Source organism: Sitophilus oryzae, unplaced genomic scaffold (assembly GCF_002938485.1).
Source record: "Sitophilus oryzae breed Bouriz unplaced genomic scaffold, Soryzae_2.0 scaffold_1494_pilon_pilon, whole genome shotgun sequence".
NCBI lineage: Eukaryota > Metazoa > Arthropoda > Insecta > Coleoptera > Curculionidae > Sitophilus > Sitophilus oryzae.
In genome coordinates this window covers 2302150-2323462 of record NW_022146163.1, presented here as the reverse complement: position 1 = coordinate 2323462, position 21313 = coordinate 2302150, and the positions used below count along the sequence as shown (strand labels likewise).

The window sequence follows — 21313 nt, the reverse complement described above, 5'->3', positions numbered from 1 at the left end:
TGTGTTTTTAAATTGTAGAAGTAATTTCGTCATGTGTCTCACAAATATTTTCTACTCTGTAATACGTTTAGAGCCAGAATTACGGTTATCACATTCGTGTTCCCATACTATGCTTTTTTTTCTGCTCTGAACCTTTGTGCCCAATACATTATGGCTATCTTTGATTTTGTCCAGTATCGATCTGCGAAATAGAGAAAGTCATCCATCCATTCAGAAATGGCGGATTTGTTGTTCACGCCAACTTGCCCATAAACGCGATAGGGCTGGTGAATTTTGATTAGCGTGCCGAGCGAATCGAGGTTTAAGGTCAGCGGAAATGTCAAAAGGTGACTCCCGATAGTTTCCATAGTATTAGTTTGTAGTTTTATTTTTGTTATTTTAAGAGCATTCATATTACAACTGTATTTCGAAAACTTCGGCATCATATTCTGTAGATAATAACAAGTAAAGAAATTCGTATAAATGTATGTCATAAAATGGCTTAGTGTCGGAGATACCGGGTGTTGAAGTTTCATTCTTATTTCGAATTTTTTCAAAATATACATTTTCATCATTTTCTACGTATCTTGGTAAAAATCGCTACTAGTAATGGTTCTCGAGATATTTAGATTCTAAATTATCAATACCTGTCATCATTGACATAAATTAAACATGTTGACTAAATAGTTATTAGACTCAAATCATAAATTTGAAATGTTTTTGTACCAAAACTTCAACAGAAATTGTCTTATCATAATATTTTCGAAGAAAAATTTATGAATAATTAAAAAAATAAGATGTTCCCAAATTTATCATTTCAGTGAAATAACTATCTACTTAATGTTTATTTCTTGTCAATAATGACATGTATGGACTTGTCATGTATGGACTTGACATGTATGGACTTGGATATCTTGAAAACGGTTGCTCGTAGCGATTTTTACTAAGAGACATTTATTACGTAGAAAATGACGGAAATGTATATTTTTTTACTCGGTAATTTTATACAGGTACGGACGAAAAGTTATTACTCTTCAAAACAGTTAAAACACATGTAGGTGGCCACTACAAATAGGAGTCATATTGAAATCACATCAAAATCACATTTCTCGTGTCAAAAAACTTCGAGACACCAATTTTCATCCAAATTTTGACGTTACTTCAGAAATTATTTTGAAACCATCGAAATAAAAATGAAATTTCTACAACCTGAATCTTCGAAACTAAGCATTTTAACTTTCTTACTTATTTTTATCTGCAGAATATGCTGCCAAAGTTTTCGGAATACACTCCGGCAACTCTGTATATTTTTTATATTTTGTCGGTTAAGCACACCGTTTTTCATAATTTATCTGGATATTATTTACCTGATATATCACGTAACGAGATCGTATCAGCTAAATTGGATGAATTGGATATTGAACAAATGGATGTATATTCGAAAAAACTTTTGAACCTGTTGATTGATATTCTTACTTGCGCATTTTATAACAAAAACTTTTATAGAGGGTGGACAAGTAATAGTGACCAATACTATTTTTTTTTATTTTAAATGCCATGCCTAGAATGCTTCAGAATATGCTGTGTCCTTTTTAGACGATGCGAGTACATGGACGGGTGGCCATCTTCATCTGGAAACTGTAATGCTGTTTACCCATGGCAAGACTTTAAATTATATTGACACACACACACTGCTCATTCACGCCGTTGCTGGGCTGGATCAGATCGGACTTACTCGTGAGTAAGTTCGATTTAGACTGTCGCCAAGTCGGGTAGGTCATTGACCGTGATATGGCCGAGGACTGCAGTTTAGATCCCGTATACAAAGTAGGTCCCGTTCAGATTGACATTAGCAGCAAAAAAGAGACATTACACAGCAATTTTAACATTTTTTTTTGAAAATATAAGGTTGGCTTACCAAATTGAAGGTTTCAGGGGAAGAACATGATTAGCAATTTTACTAATTTTACAGGAGAGCACTGGACGGTGGTTATCAGGTTCTTTCCGTGTATTCTATATTTTTACTAGGCATATATAAATAGGATTTAATAACTTATTGCCCTGCAGAATTTACACATTTTGTAAGGACCAGTTAGACTAATAGCTCCCGTTGAAGAAAATTCGTGCATCCTTTATTTTGTCCACGATGAAGGACTTAATGAAATATCAAATAATGTTCATAAATGAAGAATCATCTTTAAATTGTACACTTTAGCACAATTTAAAAATGATTTTTCATTTTTGTATTTATTATTTTCCTGTGATTCTATAAACAAATGAGATAATGAACATTAATCTACCAAACCAAACCAAACCAAACTTTTACTGGCAACCTTTAGTAAATGTTACTTTCACTAGTGAATGTTAGAAATTACTAGTAAAATTCGACACATTTCTTTAAAATACGACATTCACTAGTCCAATGCGTAATTGTTAGCATTATACTAGTGAATGTTAAAAATTACTGAATTTCCGACTTTTACTGTAATATACAAACTTAATAATTTTTGTAATGCTTCTCTTTTATTTCTTGTACTAAATTTTTAAAAGCGTTGATGTTTATTTTTCTTTTTACCAGTATAAATGTAATAGGAAGTAAAATAATAGCAATTTCCGTCTCTTAGAAATTTAGAAACGAAATTCTAGTTATGCCTCAGCTATTTCACCTGAATTCTCCGAATTGTTTGAAGTTTTTCGTCACTTTACGATCAAACTGATAAAAGACATTTGTAAATAGCTTTCGTCTGGATCAAAATTCTTTGTGACCTGTAATTAATGAAATTCTTTTTTGAGACAATGGATTTATATTCAATTAAATTTTGAATATGTCAAATTTCTTTCGTTCTTCTATATTTTTTATCTTCACATATTATGCCAGCACGAGTGGATTTTTTTAACATGTTTTTATATACAGGGGAGTCTTAAATAAATACAAATATTTTCAGGGCTGTTAGGTCTCGATAAAAGAAACATTTTCTCTATAGCATTTTTCAAATAAGGCTTTTGAAAATTTAACAAAAAAAATAATATTTTGCTTAACTTTTGAAAACCACTGGATGTTTTCGGGGTTTTCTTTCTTGTAAATTTAATCTGCTACCTAAGAAATTATGTTTTTTAACTAAAGTCTAAAAAAAATCCAAAAAAAATATTTTCGTGAAGAAAACATCATATACGTGTTTTTGGGGTCGAAATATACTACCCCTAAAATATTTGCACTTATTTAAGACTCACCCTCTATATACAAAGTAATTCAAATATATGGTTTCATTAAAGTTAGAGCTTTTAAAAATGCAATGCTGTATACACTTTTCTCTTAAGTTATTTGATATACTATTCCTGTTTCGGTTACTGAGTGATTTTTGAAAGAGTATCCTAATTAGAATATTTTTCTACAGGTTTAAAGCTTTTAATTGTCCAAAAAACCAAGTATTGGTAAAAGTTTAATCTCAATAGCATTAATTTTTTTGGAGATATTCGCTTTTGAAGAAGACACTACAATAAACAATAACAATATGGCTTTTTAATGACAGTGACATTACAAAAACAATAAACACTATTTTATAAGTGTGTTGATGAGGACCCAATAATCAATGCTAAAATTATTGTAATTCGTTAATGTCTTATTCACAAACGAATATCTCCAATAAAAATAAAGCTATTGAGATGAATTAAAAACTAGTGATGGGAAAAACCGATTAATTTCAATAATCGAGTACTCAAGTATCAAGCGATTGCAATAACCGAGCGATCGCCCGAGCGAAATATCGCTCATATTTAAAAATACGGTTTTTCGTCCGCCGCTTGTTGTAAGTACTCGTTAACGCCAAGCGCCAAGCAGTAAGTTGCGTGCGCAGGGTATAGATTCTCTCGGTGATGAATGGCAAGTAGCAAACGACGAGCGATTCGCTTGATCGCTTTCTTTAGTTTATTTCAAAGCATTGTCGACGTAGGCCGGAGAATTTTATCCCTCAGATACGCAACGGATAAATATATAATATACGGCGTCGTAAAAATTTGCTACCTGCAATGTATGTTACCTTTCAATTTATTTCATTCTAGGATCGATTGCGTTCGTCGCTTGGTACCCGTCACTTGCGTCGCTCGTTCATAATCGAGCGATGTCGGTTATTTCAATAATCGAGTACCTACTCCAGTGAATTTTCGCTCGAGTTATCCCATCACTATTAAAAACAAACTATGGAGAAAAGATGTATCTAGATGATTTTTAAATAACATATTCCATAGGGGGGCGTTTCAAACTTCTACCAAAATATCAAAATTTTGCTTTCCCTCGTATAATTGACAGACGGAAACTTCCATTTTTAATTTAGGAAGAGATACTAAAATGTCCAATAATTTAGTTACAAAATGTTTAAAATCATCAAAATCGGCCCGCTAGAACAAAATATATCAAACCTTAAAATACATCAAAATTTTAAGGTTTAAGGTTTTTCGTTCCGGTGAGTGTATATTGTTAATAAGGTATTTGTATTCCGCGTATTTTCCTTATTAATCTAATCAGTTATTTCATTTATTCAGAAGGAAATCAATAGTCGTTTTGTGTATTATTTATTTATTAAATGTAAAATGACAAACATCCAGATAAAAGCCGATTACGGCAACGTTTTCCAGAACTTTAATATTTAAACGCCTGGAAAGCTGGAATGCGTCCAATGAGAATTACTCTCATAATAACGAAGTATTGTTTAATTTAATTATATGGCCTAATATGCGAGATTATTGTGGAAATAATTTGTTTAATAATAATCAGTCTAATAATTACGCATTAATCTATGTACGTAAAAAGACCTTAAAATTTTGTTCGTTGGTAAGTGCATCAGGTGAGAGTAACAGGACCGATTTTGCTAATTTATTTTTAAAAATGTTTGTAGTAGAACGAAGAAAGTTCATATGGAAAAGAACATTGCAAATGGCTAGAAAATTCGAGGAAAATTATTTTTTTGTTATACATTTTATTTATTTGAGACACTCTGTACCTTTTGAAAATAAAGGTAAAAAAATATTGTTTAGGTAAAAAAAATATTGAGAATTAAGTCTTCTACAACTTTGTCATTTAAATGTACCACTTACTATAAATGATAGAAAAGTTGAAAAAATCCGGTTTTGTCATTTTTTGTGTTACTTAATAGCTATAAATAATACATTTTACAAAACTGCTTGTACAAATGTTGAAGAGAACTTAATTCTCTACAAACTTGTTTTTAATGCAAAGAGGGTGGGCAACTTTCAATATCATCCTACTACTACTACTGCGATTACTCGCTGACATACATACATACTGACGAGTATTTGACACGCATCAAAAGATGGTCACGCAAGGCGTTTTCTTTTATGAGCTTTTATGTGATTGGAAAGCCAGCTACGTGATGTTTTCCGTCTACCGCACTCCGGACATTCAAAAATCTCATTGCCTTGTTGCTTCTTTACTTTTTAGTTGTCGCTGTTAACTGAGTTTACAATTCTTCTCCATTCCATTTTATTGTAAGCTGCTTCTTCCCACTCATTCTGCATGTTAATCCCCTTTAAGTTTTCGTGGAAAATATCCTTGTACCTTTTGAGTTGTCCACACTGCTTGCTCTTACCGTTCACCGTAAAGCAAAGATTTTGGTATGCGGTTTTCTTACATTCTGCATATGTGACCAGCCCATCTTAAACGGGATTTTGTAATCATGACTTCAATACTCTCGCAGTTAACTTTTTCAAGGATCGATAGGTTTGATACATGATGGAACCATTTGATTCTTAAGAGTTGTCTAAGGTGTCTCTGTTGCAACTTGTTCAAAGAGTTGTTCATGTGTCAGCGGTACGGCACCCAGGTTTCGCTTCCATATAACATGGTGGAGATTATTATTGCTAGCTACATTGCAAGTTTCGTTTTTGTGCTCAAGTCATGATTGTAGAAAACCCTGTCTTTTAATTTCCAGAATGCTCTTGAGGCGCTGCTAATTCTGTGCTGAATTTCAGAGTTGATATTAGCCTTTTCCGAAATTAAACGAAGTTATGTTGTTGTTTTTGCAGAATTTATAATGAATTTGTCAAATTACCGTTTATTTCTAATGTTTCATAATAATTTTAATTAACTATATATTCCTGTAGGTACTGAAATCAGGAGTATTATTTTTTTACATTATTTCATTCTAGTCTTTCTAATTATAAATTAATTCTTTAAATTGGCAAAAGTAACTTTACCATATATTATAATATTTTTATTTTTATTCGCAGGACATTTCGAGGAATTTGCTTTACCGGCAATATTCCTAGAAAAATATTCACAAACAATAAACTAGCAGGATACCTACTACAAAAAGAGAGAAATAACTATAACAAGAATAAACAACAAAGGATTTTCTAAAAGAAACTAGACTAGACTTAAATCTCTTTTGTAAACAACTTTGTAAAACGCTAAAGAATATTTAAAATACCACAATTTCAATATTCCTTTGATGAAATCTCCATAAATCGAGGTTTCTGCATATGTACCATCTATTTTTCTTTATTTTTATATTTCAAAAGTATATAGAAAACCATTAAGAACAAATACTTATTGTAACGACATTTTTAAACGTAAATAACGAAGTCGCAAATTTAAATTCCCTATCGTTTTGCTCTGTTTGGCTCTATATAGTCTCGTAACTTGTTTATAGTGCTTGTAAAATACCCTTTTAATCATTCCCTCGTACGAATGCAATATATTATACCGTGTGATCGATAAAATGGAATTAAGGTATCTTAGAAATGACGATAGATAGGCTATATTCTGTTTCGTTTCTAGGTTGTTTTTTTGAAACTTGTACTTGACACCGTCTTTTCATGGAATTTATTTATCAACAAGCAAATACAATATGATAAAAAAATGGCGGCAGCGATAGCTTTGAAATGAAGATCGCTGTCATTTTATATGTAAAATTGTATAAGGAATGTCATTGTTTGTTATTTCCAAGCCAACTGGATAACGTTTCTTTATCGGTCATACGGTATTTTTATACAAAACATTGATGACATCATGAGTATATCGATAAATTTTGTATAATGTGTTTTGTAAAAGGAAAAATATTTTCATTATATTTTTATTTCTCGACTCATATATGTAGAAAATTAATAAAAAGAAAAATTAAGTATATATAATTAAAGCTTAATAAAAAATTATCGTAACATAACCTACTTCCTTTAGCGATAAAAATGATTTTGAGATAGTCGGTCCTTAACCCAATAATATCTCGAAACGACCAATTTGTTCACTTATTTGGCTTTTTCCTGCGTAAAATTTCCACACTAAAATGGTCTAAAAATGGCCGCACCCCACCATTTGTCATAGTAATTAAAGTAATTTACGTCAAGAGAAACCGTACAGTGACTGAAATATCGTCCTTCGGTCCAGGGAATTAATAAAAGCTTGTTTTACTACTAGTACTATAAACAATTTACGAGACTATACGTAAAAGTTGGACGGATATAGTAAGTAAAATGGCAATGAAAAGATGTTGCAGTAATGTAACATGTGTAGTTATGCTTTATTTATGACATGAAAATATTTATAAAAATTGGGAATAGATGTCTTTAACATTATTGATAAATAAGTAATAGTATCTTATCATTAGATGCTCTTAATAATGTTACGTTTTTCGTCGGTTCCGTGTGGATAGAAAGTCACAATTTATTTAAACACAATTTATTTACACTAAGTAACAAAAACAATAACGATTAAAAAACTTAAAGAACTATACATATACAAACTATTTATAACTATTTATCTAGAAAGAATTTATTTTGAATTTAGCGCGTCAACTGTACTCGTCTATTTATTTCTGCTTTCTTCAGGCTGCAGCCGTCGGTTTATATACTCACAGCTAAAGAGTTCTCGAATAATCCATAGATCATTAGGTGCATAGAGAAGGTTTCGAATGTTCTCGTATGTACTACTACATTCCAGTGGAATGCGATTGTTCTCGAACGTTTGAATGAATCATGACGGTGTCTATTCTTTAATGCGATATTAAGGTCATATGGGGGCGGGACATATAGGTTAGGTCGAGTCCACAAGGGGCCGCAACAATAAGGTACACCAATATTGGTGTATAAAAAAATTGGGATTTTTGCCACTGGAAGATATAATGACAATGGGAGGCAATTGAAGTCCGAAATTCTTTTATTTACGATGTATTAATTTGTTGAGGCAAAAATATTTATACTTTATTATTAATCTTCTATAATCAATTAATGCTCTATTTTTGTTACAGGTAGGGATATAACCATCAAAAGCATTATTAAAGAGGTAAAATATATTATTTTGTTATATTTTCAAAAAGCAGTAAATTACTTAAAATTATTTAATATCGTATCAGTAATAGGTACAGTATAGGTTGTAGATTATATCTGCCCCCTTTTCTTGAGTTATAACTCATCATACAATCTCATAAGGACTTTGAGAAAAGCCAGTATCTGGAACGATTTGCAGCGACTTTTTAAAAGGTTACAAAAAATTATGTAAAAAGGATTTTAAAAATTAAAAAGAAAACCGTAGCTTACGGCTGCTCTTCGTCTGATGAACAATAGGTGTAGGTTCATTTAATTGTTTTTGCATATTGTTGGGCACCACTTAATTTAAGCCAAGTTAAAGTGATATTTAAAAAATTACCACAGGCTAAAGATGTTCTGTAATGATATATCTCAAATTAAAACACCAAAATTTAATTAAAACTATGTACATACGTTTATTAATAATTAAATAGGTTGAATCTCCAGTTTGAAAATGAATCAAAAAGGTAGTTATTAAAAAAATTATAGAAGAAATTAATGTTATTTTAAATTTAAACTTAAATTAAATAATATCAATTATAAATTACTAAACGTAATCTTTGTGTAAGTTTTATTAAAAGGTTTCAATAAAAAGGTCGTAGAGGGTTAAGAAAAAAGAGCAAAAAGATTCTAAAACAAAACATAAATGAGTACTTAGCTTGTGCTCTGAAGCTGTAGTCAATTAGAGTTGATTTCGTATCGTACTTGAGCCCATATCCATTACGTAACTGCTTCAAACCATCAGAAAACTTGGAAATTTGCGGAAAAGGGGAACCACTGAAGTTTACATCAGCCTCCAACAGGGAACCTTCACGGAACTATTCAGACAAAAATCCAAAAACTGCTCAAAACTACTGCTGCTCTTAAAATCTTCTCAAAAAAACTCCCAAAATGTTCTCGTTTCCAAAACGAAAGTTGCTCCCAAAATGCCAATTCTTCCTCTTAAGATGGTAAAGGACACAATCTATAATAAATGATTTCTTCTCTAAGTATACGAAAGAAAGTAAAAGAAGAAAAATCATAACTTACTCGCAGGGCTATTCTCCGCCACATATGATGTAACAAAAAAACTTTTCTAGGAAGATGAAAACCACCCTGGGACTTCTCAGCGTAGTTGAAATGAAAATCCGAGTAAATCTTTAAAATTTTGCCAGAGATTATCTTTTGAAGACGAAAAGTAAACAAACATCTAACTGTGCTCGAAATAAGGAAAGTTCAGAAAAGTTATCAATCACGTTTAAAGAATAATTTTAACTAATAATATAAATGGTAACTCTGCGCCACCACATCGAATGGCATTCACGGTACTACCAAAATTGCAGCGGTACAAACTAGGGCATTTTTTTACTTAAATTCAGCTAGAGATGTAGCGCAAAAATAAGAAATTATTTTAGACTGCTACAGGTTTTACAGAAGTCAATTCTCGATATCAGTCGTACCAAAGTTTATGACACAAATAGTCGTCTCGGCGCACTCACTGATTAGGTGTTCTGGTGTTTCCCTATTTTCTCCTCAGAATTTGCATTCGGTGTTGTTTCTTAGCTTAAATCTGCTAAGATATTTATTGGAGAGACATTTTCCTGTTAAAAATCGCGTCACAATCCGAAGATTGTTTTTAATTAAATCAAGGAAAATCTTCTCTTCTGAGATTTTTCGCGGTCGTAAGTCCTATAGGTACCGTAAAGCCATATAAACAAACTCAAGAAACTTGGAAAGATCAATATATAAAAAAAATTGAAAAAGTTATAATCATATTATTTATACAAAGTTTTCTATATTAAACAATTCGAGATAAATATAACCTATAATAATCTAGCAAAAGTAAATAAAAAAATAACGCTTTATTGTACAAAGAGCCAAAACAGTTTCATCAACAAAGCATTTAAAAAACAAACAAAAACACAAAAATATACAAATAATGAAAGATCTAACCAAGCATCCTACAATTCAAAAAAAAATTTCGTCATTAAAATTACAAATAGAACATACATGGACATTGCAGAACATAAAAAAACGTATCAATAAAATTTTAAAATTGGAAAATTGTAAATGGTTATAATCATTGAAGAGTTGTTATAAAATATTAAATCTTTAATCAGTGTGTGAGATGATCCAAATTTTGAGGTTTTGTGTGTAAGAACTCTATTTTTCTATGCTACGTTTTCTTTATCTGACGTAAAATAAACAAACATTTTAAAAGTCGAGGCGCAATGGAATTCTGAACGTAAACAAAAACAAGCCCAAAATTCATGGTACCTGCACTTTTCAAAAAGGTTTCAAATAACACTCAATACAGTATCGCCGTCTAAAACAGTATTAGACAGCGTCACAGAAAGAAGTGGTACGCTCTTTAAAATTTAATATTAATAATTAATTTTTTTTAATTAAATTAAAACTATTAAAGTTTTTGAGATTTAACTAAGGTTTTGTGGTAGTTCTGAGTTCCATTGCCGTGCCGAATAAGAAGTTTAATTAAGGTGAGTTTATTTCATCTCACTGAGCAACTAGTTGGTTACTGTCTATTTTTTTATTGTGATATATTATATTTCTGAATCTCAGATAAATTTTAAGATATTTGATTGAATATAAAGAAAAGATAATTTGAAGATGATAATATTGAAGTATTTCTTTATAGTGAGTTATTTATTTGTCTATGTGACTTTAACAGAAGATAAGAATATATTTGTGTATTAATATTATAAAATTGATCTTGATTGAATTATTTTTATTTTACTTTATTATTTTTTATAGTTAGCCTTGAAGATTAGTTAGTCCTGTAGCGTAGTTAGCCTTGACAAATAGTTAGTCCCGTAGCGTAGTTAGCCTTGAAGAGTAGTTAGCCTCGTAGTGTAGTTTGACTATTAACTTGTGTATTTTTTTAGCCTGTGTGGCATTTTGATAGCCTGTGTGGCTTGTTTTTTTAGCCTGTGTGGCATATTTTTATTAATAGTCTGTGTGACTGGCCTGTGTGGCATCTTTTTTTTTTGGCCTGTGTGGCAATTTGATAGCCTGTGAGGCTTGTTTTTTTAACCTGTGTGGCATTTGATAGCCTGTGTGATAGATTTTTTTAATAATCTGTGTGACTAGCCTGTGTAGCATTTTGTTATTTTATTTAAACTTATATTTTTAGGTTGGACCATTAATAAATTATTCAAGTACCTGTTTAATTTAAAATTCATTTTATTTTAATAATAACTGGTAACATTGTTGCTCACACCATGTTTTTTCTTTAATTGCAAGTAGGTCGTCTCGGTAGCCAGGTCATACAAGACTATTGTTGCTATACAACATTTGTTCATTTACAGCGCCCAGATCAAAGTTCGCTATTACCATTAGTAACGTACCATCTATTAGTATTGTTTTTATTTTATATTATTAGTTGTATTTTATTATACAACATTTACGCCTTTTAAATTTGTTTTATGGTTTTTATTTTTAAGTTTGAGTTGACCGCTTGAAAAAAAAAACTTTGGTCCTTACATGTGAGATGATCAAACGTGAGATTCTGTGAGATGCAATAATGTTACTAAGGTCACCAGTTTAAGTATATTCAGTACTAATAAGTATACTTTATTACTAATTTGTTTAAAAAATTAGATGGTATATCAACCATCTATTGTTATCTAATTGTTATTGTTCCAGTTTTTAATTGTAATTCTATTGAAGTAAATCACATAAACAGCATATTTCAGTACCTTTTTCTAAGCTTATTCCTCCTTTTTAGGTAAATATGATTACAAACAAAACAAGGAAATAAAACTAGACAGTCAGTGCAAGAATTTCCCATTGTTTTCTGCTACTCTAACATAAAGAAAAATCTCAAGTAGTCAGTCCATTGTTCGTTCCAACCTGTTTTGCATTTATTTGCATCTTTTTATTCTGTTGCCGAACTACGCAAAAAAGGAAAAACTACTAAACAAGAGAAAATTTCATTTTCCGTGATTTAACTTTCCCAAATTGCTTGAGAATTCTACGGTTTTTTAGCCAACTCAGTTTGCATAAATTCTTTGTAGATGTCGATAACTTTTTATGATGGAATCTGTGGGTGTACCTCAATAAATGCACATATGGTACCTTCACCCCCAAATTTAATGCAATTCCTTAGGAAAAAAGGAATTAAAAATTTTATTATTCCTTCAATAATTACATTTATGTATTTCAAAAACGATTTGTTATACACCTGAATTTAAAACACAAAATCTTTGGCGAATTTCTGGGCGTTGACGCTTAAATCATAGTTTCGTTTGAACTGGGATACCGTGTATTTATATACCTAATAAGTCACTCATATTTGAACTTGAATAATAGCCAAAAACCATTTTTTTGAAAAAAAAATAATTTCTATGGGTGTTGCATCGTCGAGCGGGACATAGGAAATCCCATGTAAATTTTAATGGGGTCAATTATTGGCTTCCCTAATTATTTTAGAGAATAATTATATTTAGGTTTATTGAAGAGCACTAAAACCCATATTCAAAAGAATAACTTTAGATATTTTTGATTAGCCCGTTTACGAGTTATCGCCGATTTCTTTTTAAATATTTCTCCTTTCTTATGGCCCTGTATTTACTTATGAGCGGCAGTCAAGATAAAAGATAACTGTCAAATGAAGTTGTCATTTCAGAAATTTATCTATTTAGTGCTTTATTATTATTGAAAACTCATTCCTACATTCCACATCGGAAATCTTAAAGATGTATTTATAAATACAAATTAATATGAATTAAAGTAAAATAAAGTAATCAATTACAAGGTTAATTATAGTATTATTACAATATTCAATAACTTATTAATTTAGGTACTATTAAATTGTTAGAACTTTAGCATTTAAGAGGATGTTCAAATATTCCTCCATCGACTGCTAGACAATAACCCAGGCGATCATAAAATTCTCTTCTTACATTCGCTAGTTGGTAAACTGAAATTCTATTGCATTCGGCAGAAATAGCATTTTTTAACTCGTCTAGATTTGGGTATTTTTTATCCTTGTATATCCTGTTTTTTAAATGGCCCCAGAGAAAGAAATAATTTGGCGAAATATCAGGAGATCTTGCTGGCCAACTGTATGATTTAGGCCCTTACTGTATGATTTAGGCCAATAACGTTTTTGTTAAAACTATTGTTTAAATATTCCCGAACAGCCAGGGTACTATGTGCCGGGCAGCCATCCATTTGGTACCAAACTTCCTGATTTTCCCTAGCGGCATCATGTAAAGCAGGTAAAATATGATTTTCGAGTAGTTCCAAATAATATTCTACATTTATATTTCGCGTAAGAAATAATGGCCTGATAATATTGTGTCCGAATATCCCTGCCCAAACATTTACTTTCTGTGGATATTGCGTCCTTGTTTCGACAAACCTGTGTTGGTTTTCTTTGTTCCAATATCGATAATTTGGAACATGGGTTCATTATTCAGTTCATCAGTTAAACATATGTTTTTTAAAAATTCCCTATCCGTGTTTGCTCTTTTCATCATATCAAAACAAAACGCCTGCCGCCGTATTTTGTCCCCATCTCGTAGCTCTTGGTGCTTTTCATATTTGAAGGAATAGTATTTATGTCGCTTCAAAATTCGAAACGCTGTAGTGTGATCTATTCTTATTTCATTCTCAAGTTTCCTTGTGCTGATCTTTCCATCGTTCTCTTCCACGCACAATAAAACTTCCAAGTCGGTATCATTCTTGCTTCTTCTCTTTGTTCCTGCCTTCCTTCACATCTGTAGTTACTTATTAGGTTGTTACTTATTAGTTATTACTTTTTCTTCGGTAGAGTAATTCATGGCTAATATTTTCGATGTAGGTATGAGTTTTTAATAATAATAATAAAGCACTAAATAGATAAATTTCTGAAATGACAACTTCATTTGACAGTTATCTTTTACCTTGACTGGTGCTCATAAGTAAATACAGGGCCATAAGAAAGAAGAACGAGGAGGATAAGGAGAACTATTTAAAAAGAAATCGGGTGATAACTCGTAAACGGGATAATCAAAAATATCTAAAGTTATTCTTTTGAATGTGGGTTTTAGTGCTCTTCAATAAACCTAAATAGAATTATTCTCTAAAATAATTAGGGAAGCCAATAATTGACCCCATTAAAATTTACATGGGATTTCCTATGTCCCGCTCGACGATGCAGCACCAGGTATATTTTCCAGTAGACGAAATCATTCTCTTTTGACATTCAAACAGAAATAAAAAAACTAAAAAGACTTTTTTTCTTCGTACCACTGACACGGAGTCTATAAAATCAAACGGTTCTTTTGCACCACCTTACATAAATCGAATTGCATCTAGCCATTTGTCATCTTTAAAGCTACATTTCTACTTTCCATACGAAGATAGATATTGAAAACGATATTCTATCTTTATATATTTCTTATTCCTCACTTCCAGCAGCGCGGATAGAATAAAAATGGTAAAAAGTCGGCTTTGAGTCGTACAAAACCGACACCAAAAATATCCTCTAAAATAAAATTTGCCCGGGAGCTTTAAAATTCAATTATTTTCAAAATGTCCCTCTTTTGCGTTCTACCCTTCTCTCTGTCTCTCTTTCGCTTATTTCCTTCTGTTCTGGACTTAATTAAATTTAGGCCAGTGGCTATATAAGGACCTCCTCGAAAAGTCTCATTTGCGAAAAAAATACTTCTAAGGCTTCGTATTATACAATTTAATATTTCGTTGGTCAATAATTTTGTAATATTCTAGAGAGTGAAAGTTGAATCTTCAGATTGCTGGAAATACCCGAAGTTGAAAATGTTCTTGTGTGAAAAATATTCTCAACTTATTTTTTTTTTTCTTTCAAGAGTCTATTACGCTGTACTGTTCGGGTCGCTCTCAGGGGTCGGGTAAAGCGGGTGTGTGGCCGAAGGAAATATATATTATATTTCAGAAATCTGCCTAAGGCTTAGCCCAATCCTGTCGTGTTAAGCCACACCCAAAATTCCAAACACACGTGCTTTGATTAAGGCTTGATTAAGGTTTGCAGAGCTTCAGCATTTGTCATAAAATAGCGAGCAATTTGTTACAAAACTATATAAATTATATATCACTGTAATCACAAAACTGCAATCTATTTCCGCATTGTAAGAGAATTTTAAATTATGTCTTTATTTTCCAGAATATTTAGTCCAAAGATATGGAATATTTTGTTGATGTTTGACCATCAAAATCTTAAAAATAAATAAGTTGTCTAAAAATGTGCTACAATACGGATATAGCATAATACTTTATCTTTAATTTCCTTCTTCCTTTGTGTAAAAATACCTAGCCAGTTTTACATAAAACGTTAAACGACGAACGCTACTTTTTCGGACTAGTGAAATGGACTGTATCCAGTAAAATTGTATCGCCGTATAGAGAGTGAAAAAAAATTACGGACAAGCTGATTTTTTCAGAGTTTGTCAGCGACTGTCTTCTGAGTGTAAAATTAACAAAATCGGAAATTTTCCCCTGCGGTTTTTGAGCAATAGGGGTGTTTTTTTTTAGCTGTACTACAACAAAATAATTAGACGCAAATTGTACATAAGATCATTCTCTATAAGTTCGCTTAATGCATTATTTTATAAGTTTATTGTTTCCGGACTTAGCGGCCGTTTCATGAACCCTTTGGGGTGGTTTTCAAAAAGTTTGTTTTACAGCAAATTGACCCGTATGAAAGTTGTTCATAATAAATGGACAAGCAACTTTTCCTTATGAATTTTTTTGTAGCTTGATTATTTTTGCAGATAGCGTCCAGTTTATGAACAAATTAGGGTGGTTTTCAATGTTACTCTTTTTTTAGCAAATTCACCCTAGGAAACTCGTTCAAAATAAGAGTACATATTATACCTTTGCCTTATGAACTTTTTTTGTAACTTGACTATTTTTTTAGATAGCGCCCATATCATCAGCAAACGCCAGGTCCATCACACAAAAGAAGACGATAGAAATAAAAATAAAATCATAATATTCATTCACTTGATGAATTCAATGTTTCGTTTTGGGGAAATAAATACATATCATAGGGAAGTTTGCATGTGAACACCTTTAAGTTGGTAAATTTGTAGAACTAAACAAAAATTATGAAACTACTCCAATTTGTTCATGAACTGGACGCTATCTCCAAAAACAATGAAGCTACAAAAAAAATCACGAGAAAAAGTTGCTTGTCCGTTTATTATGAACAACTTTCATACGGGTCAATTTCCTGTAAAACAAACTTTTTGGAAACCACCCCAAAGGGCTCATAGAACGGCCGCTAAGTCCGGAAATAATAAACTTATAAAAAAATCATTAGGCGAACTTATAGAGAATGTTCTTATGTACAATTTGCGTCTAATTATTGTAGTACAGTTTTAAAAAAACCACCCCTATTGCTCAAAACTCGCAAGCAGAAAATTTACGATTTTGTTTATTTTACACTCAGAAAACACTCGCTGACAAACTCTGAAAAAATCAGCTTGCCCGTAGTTTTTTTTTCAAATGACAATTTCATTGGATTCGTGGCGAGGCTGTATGTTTGACTGACATTACAGGCGAGGCACAAAAAGTCATTTTTACGCCGAATAGAACATGTTTTTTTTTCAAACATCACAAATAATTTTTTTTCAAGGAAATTTTGTTGTAGTTCAAATTTTGTTGACTTATTATGTAAATAGGTGATCGTCATAATTATGATCACGGCGTTAAATTTTAATTTACTTTATTATTTTTTCTTAACAGAAACGTAAAAAAAAGTTTCTATAGAAGCACACATTATACAGGGTTGTTCACCACATACGACATGGAGTATTGTAGCTAAACGATTAGATTTTTACAAATTGTAAGTTCTGGGTTCCTTGAAGGACTATTAGAGCTACAATTTAAAAATATTTTTACATGATACAGAGTGTCCCAAATAAGTAAAAAATATTATAGTTGTATTTTTTTAAATGGAACAACCTATATATTATTCTATTTTTAGATTCTACGATTGAAATAAAGGTAAATTTGATTAAGGTTTATCACACTTAAACCTTACCGTTTTTGAAATATTTTCAAATTTATGAAATTGCAGTAAAAATTTTAAGGCTTCATTTCTCCAAAGGTATCAAAGTTTTTAATACTAAATATTTACTGAAGATTATTTATTGATCAGATATTGTGTTGCAATAATAAACATTTTACTACCTTATACAGAGTGTCCAAAAATTTATATTAAATAATTACTAGCTTTAAACGGCAATAACTTGTTTAATTTAAATGGAACACCCTATATATTTTACGTGAATCAGATGCACAATGTAATTGTCTATCAAATTGTATTATACCATTTTTTACCCATTTCTTCAAGTTTTCGTAGAAAATGCATTTTCTTATAATTTAGACCTCATTTATCACTATATCCATGAAATATTGACCTTTTAGATTATTTTTAAAGATGTAACAGATTTTCAAAGAGTACAGATACTACTATTGTCGATATAGTTCGCTTATTTCATTAAAAAATAAAAAAAAAACTGTTTAAATATTGTTTGTTAAAAAGGACCAATTAATATGATCCCAGTATTCAAACTACATTAATTGACTGTTTACGTTGATTAATAATAATTGCTCCAAATACTAAAAAACTGAATTTTGTGTGTGTATTAGACAGTGTGGTAAAAAATAACACTTTAGAAATTTTATTTCATTTTTTGACGAATGTTTGTTTATAAAAACAGAGACGTTCATTTTCATAACTTATTATTATATTGATTTCTGAGCCAAATTCACATTTATTTAAAATACTTTATTAATTAAAACAGTTTAAAAGTATGCAATTAACTAATTTTTGGTCGGAAATAATGGTGGTAGGTATATTTAATTGGTATACTCTTTCACAAAGATTTAAATAGTTTTTTTTGTATACCAATGGGCTTGCAATACATTTTGTATATATATGTTGCTTTAAAAAAATCTGAAATGTCAATATTCCATGGGTATAGTGCTAAATGAGGTCTAAATTATAAGAAAATGCATTTTCTACGAAAACTTGAAGAGATGGGCAAAAAGTAGTATAATACATTTTGATAGACAATTACACTGTGCATCTGATTCATGTAAAATATATAGGGTGTTCCATTTAAATTAAACAAGTTATTGCCATTTAAAGCTAGTAATTATTTAATATAAATTTTTGGACACTCTGTAAAAGGTGGTAAAATTTTTATTATTGCAACACAATATCTGATCAATAAATAATCTTCAGTAAATATTTAGTATTAAAAACTTTGATACCTTTGGAGAAATGAAGCCTTAAAATTTTTACTGCAGTTTCATAAATTTGAAAATATTTCAAAAACGGTAAGGTTTAAGTGTGATAAACCTTAATCAAATTTACCTTTATTTCAATCGTAGAATCCAAAAATAGAATAATATACAGGGTGTTCCATTTAAAAAAATACAACTATAATATTTTTTACTTATTTGGGACACTCTGTATCTTGTAAAAATATTTTTAAATTGTAGCTCTAATAGTCCTTCAACGAACCCAAAACTTACAATTTTTAAAAATCTAATCGTTTAGCTACAATACTCCGAGTCGTATGTGGTGAACAACCCTGTATTTAACTATTAATTATCTAGAAATATGCTTGACTTAAATACGTTAATACACAACTTACTTCTGAAATTATGAACTGTTCTAATAAGTTTTTTTTTCTGTTCGACTACAATCAATAACTAGAAATAGGTTCGTTAGAAATCTACTACTCGTATAACAAGAATGTCAATACGAATCTTTATTTTCTTTTCAAACAGTTCTCTTATTAGTGCCATGTTGATTCTAGAATCAGTTATTCATTTAATGAAACTTTACTGTACAAATCATCCCGTCTCTGCTCTCTGCTGAATATTATTATCCATTAATAATACTTTGTTTTTTTAAGTGTGTCGTTAAATTAATTATCCCTATATTTTTCATTTTCTTATTTTTATCCGCCCAAATATTCAATATAAATCAAGTGTAATATGAAAAAAAAGTATGTTTTATTCAAAAATGTAAAGGAAAAAACAGGCCGAAGTAAATAAAAGCTGCAAAAAATATTTCACGTCCAAAAAAATGCGTATGGATATGTGTTTGAATGAAATTTCTACCTTTACGGAGCTGGTGACATTTCACACAATATCAGTCTCCGACATCAAAAAATATGAGATTTTTTCGAAAGCCACAAATCTCAAGAAACGTCACTTTATATTATTATTTAGCTTGCTTGAAAGAATTTTTTTTAGTTTCAAATTTAATATATTATAAAGAATATGCTACAAACTTCAAAAATGTTTTTACCGCTACGGACAACTTTAATATGAACATTTTATAATAAATAAAACGAAACATATAGTTCTTTATATCTACTAAATATGCGATACAGTAGTAAGTATAAAAATATAGAAAAAAAGCCGGCAAGTCAAGCAAAAAGAGGGACATAATTTTTAACCAATGCATTTGCGCGCAGTTTGAACACTGTTTAATTATTCATTAAATACCCGAAACGTATAGATGAACGACTTCAAAATACTATTAACCAGACAGTAACAAACGGAGATAAAACAATTAATCAATGTTAAAGGTATTGCATTTTGCCTTTGAAATTGTCTTAAAATATGTAGAACTTCTTACTACTAATTTAGAATGTATGTTTATTTTCGAACAAACATTTTTTTTGGAATAAAATTAGAGTATTCTCCTCAGGTGCACCAATGAGTCAATTATACATTTTGATAGGGATTTCTCAGAGTAACCATTCTGTAGCAAATCCGTTTTAATATTATTTAATTCAACATTAATTAGTGTTTTGGAACTAGTTATAACAGCCGAATTTTTTAAATTTATTGACAACCAAACGAGTAAAATTAGAATAGCCAACTATTTTTTTAGCGTACTTTTTATATAATTTAAAGTAGGCTGTAGGGGGAAATATTATACATAGTTTTCATTTGATATGGCGTATAAATAGGTATATTTTTCTTATTACGTTTTTTTCATTTCCTATCGAATATTCAGGATATTCTGGCGTCGAATGAAGTAATTTGCATATTGCGTACGTCGACAAAAATCCTACGAAATTGGGTTTTCAGCGCGATAGCACAAGCCTGTAACCAAGGCACACAAATAAAATTCTTGAAAAGTTACCGCAAACATTTCACTATTGCGTCATTTGTAATGGTTTTTTTTAAATAAGCCTAAAATGTGCTTCTACAAAATAGCAATGTTTTTTATATAAAAAAAAACTATGGGAATCAAACTGTTTTCCTTGGAATTAATGAAAAATCCATATACTTTAGTAAGAATATATCAATTGGAATACAAATATAGTTGATAGAATAGCGTATTTAGCTGTTTATAACTATAAATATTTAACAAGGAATTTATAATTTACATTTATAATGGGTTAACTATAATTAGAATCTATAATATTATCAATAAAATTACATTAACTGTAGGTTAGCTAACATATCTTGATTGTACTATACAGGGTCGCTGTTATGTATGGAAACGGTTCACTATTAAGTAAAATATACGAGATACCGCAAAAAGTTAAATACAAAAGTTATAGGGTTTAAACATCTGTTAGAGAATAATAAATTAAGTATACAGGTCGTAAAGACGTTCGGTCGTAAAGTCGTGGCACATTAAAGTTTTATTTTTTAAATAGAACCCCCTGTATATTATTGCATATTTCAATTCTTCCTTCAATTCTAAGTAAAAATCGAAATACACACAATGTACCTCAAACCAACAGTTTCCGAGTTATTGATTTTTGAAAATATCACTTAAACAATAATTTGATTTAATTAATTTTGATATGTTTAGTTCCATTTAATGATACCATTCTATCGAAACTGTGATACTGTTGTAATGTGCCACGACTTTATGACCGACCCTGTATACTTAAATTTATTAGTCGCTAATAGATATTTAAAAATCCTATAATTTTTGTATTTAACTTTTTGCGGTACCTCCTATATTTTGCCTAATAATCGACCGTTTCCATACATAAAAGCGACCTTGTAT

At 30.5% G+C, this 21313-nt stretch overlaps 1 protein-coding gene across 1 annotated transcript in view; it reads left to right on the top strand.

Moving 5' to 3' along the window:
• LOC115877495 (high affinity cGMP-specific 3',5'-cyclic phosphodiesterase 9A) overlaps positions 1-21313 on the top strand; it is a 543425-nt gene that overhangs the window by 325843 nt on the left and 196269 nt on the right. The gene's annotated exons all lie outside the window — the stretch shown is intronic.